The following is a 2,500-nucleotide window of genomic DNA, read 5'->3' as shown; positions in this document are numbered from 1 at the left end:
GGTTGCAAGATTGGATCCCCCGAGCTGACAAGGTGAAAATCTGTCGTTCTGCCCATGAACATGGCAGTTAACCCATTGTTCCTAGGCAGTCATTGAAAATAATAATTACATTTACATTTAAGTCATTTAGCAGACGCTCTTAGTTAAATAAAGGTATAAATCGGCAATCGGTTTCCGATCGTATGAAAACTTGATATCGGCCCTAATTAATCGGCCATTCCAATTAATCGGTCGACCTCTAGTCCCTTCACATAAATACTGCAACAGAGAGTTCTTACCCTACATCTGTTGTCCACAGTGACGTCAGCGACCAGGTTTACATGTATGATCTACGTCCTGATCTGCCAGTAGAAATCAGCCATAAGGTCACAAATGTCTCTGTATTACAATAAAACAACTGTAGTGGGTCTTCAGGGGTCTGTAGGGATGTGACGATTCACCGATATGGATCAGTACCTGGTTCAAATGTCTGAGAAATAAGTGCATTGGTCAGCGGAACCCTTAACCAATCCAAATGTAGCGTCGGGCAGATTAGGATTATTTTTTACCTTACGAGTTGTTGTTTCACTCATTTTCTTGCTCATAATGACTTTATTTTTACCTTCAGAAAATACCTGATCTGCAGCTTTATTGCCGTGCCGGCAAACATTTTGACTCGTCTGGCAGTGACCTTTAAATTACATTTGGGATTGCATCTAGTCTACAGTTTAGTATTTTAATAATGACATCCCTATAGTTAGAAGGAAAACATTGAGGTTTTCTGTTGGCCAAATATTTGAGTTGTAATCTTTTTTAATGTGATGATCAACCGGTGCCAGAAAGAGCAGGAAACAGTTCACTTTTGTCTGTAACTTAATATTCTGACGGCATATTCTTTTACTGATCAACATTACACTATAGCTTATTTAACTGTTCTGATCAACATTACACTATAGCTTATTTAACTGTTCTGATCAACATTACACTATAGCTTATTTAACTGTTCTGATCAACATTACACTATAGCTTATTTAACTGTTCTGATCAACATTACACTATAGCTTATTTAAAGGTTCTGATCAACATTACACTATAGCTTATTTAACTGTTCTGATCAACATTACACTATAGCTTATTTAACTGTTCTGATCAACATTACACTATAGCTTATTTAACTGTTCTGATCAACATTACACTATAGCTTATTTAACTGTTCTGATCAACATTACACTATAGCTTATTTAACTGTTCTGATCAACATTACACTATAGCTTATTTAAAGGTTCTGATCAACATTACACTATAGCTTATTTAACTGTTCTGATCAACATTACACTATAGCTTATTTAACTGTTCTGATCAACATTACACTATAGCTTATTTAACTGTTCTGATCAACATTACACTGCTTATTTAAAGGTTCTGATCAACATTACACTATAGCTTATTTAAAGGTTCTGATCAACATTACACTATAGCTTATTTAACTGTTCTGATCAACATTACACTATAGCTTATTTAAAGGTTCTGATCAACATTACACTATAGCTTATTTAACTGTTCTGATCAACATTACACTATAGCTTATTTAACTGTTCTGATCAACATTACACTATAGCTTATTTAACTGTTCTGATCAACATTACACTATAGCTTATTTAACTGTTCTGATCAACATTACACTATAGCTTATTTACCTGTTCTGATCAACATTACACTATAGCTTATTTAACTGTTCTGATCAACATTACACTATAGCTTATTTACCTGTTCTGATCAACATTACACTATAGCTTATTTAACTGTTCTGATCAACATTACACTATAGCTTATTTAACTGTTCTGATCAACATTACACTATAGCTTATTTAAAGGTTCTGATCAACATTACACTATAGCTTATTTAAAGGTTCTGATCAACATTACACTATAGCTTATTTAACTGTTCTGATCAACATTACACTATAGCTTATTTAACTGTTCTGATCAACATTACACTATAGCTTATTTAAAGGTTCTGATCAACATTACACTATAGCTTATTTAACTGTTCTGATCAACATTACACTATAGCTTATTTAAAGGTTCTGATCAACATTACACTATAGCTTATTTAACTGTTCTGATCAACATTACACTATAGCTATTTAACTGTTCTGATCAACATTACACTATAGCTTATTTAAAGGTTCTGATCAACATTACACTATAGCTTATTTAAAGTTCTGATCAACATTACACTATAGCTTATTTAAAGGTTCTGATCAACATTACACTATAGCTTATTTAACTGTTCTGATCAACATTACACTATAGCTTATTTAAAGGTTCTGATCAACATTACACTATAGCTTATTTAAAGGTTCTGATCAACATTACACTATAGCTTATTTAACTGTTCTGATCAACATTACACTATAGCTTATTTAAAGGTTCTGATCAACATTACACTATAGCTTATTTAATGGTTCTGGCCATGTATCTAGATGCGTATGGTTCCCGTATCCTATCAGAGGCCATG

This window comes from Oncorhynchus gorbuscha, unplaced genomic scaffold (assembly GCF_021184085.1).
Source record: "Oncorhynchus gorbuscha isolate QuinsamMale2020 ecotype Even-year unplaced genomic scaffold, OgorEven_v1.0 Un_scaffold_3303, whole genome shotgun sequence".
NCBI lineage: Eukaryota > Metazoa > Chordata > Actinopteri > Salmoniformes > Salmonidae > Oncorhynchus > Oncorhynchus gorbuscha.
The sequence above is the reverse complement of the archived record's forward strand: the minus strand, read 5'-3'. Positions refer to the sequence as shown.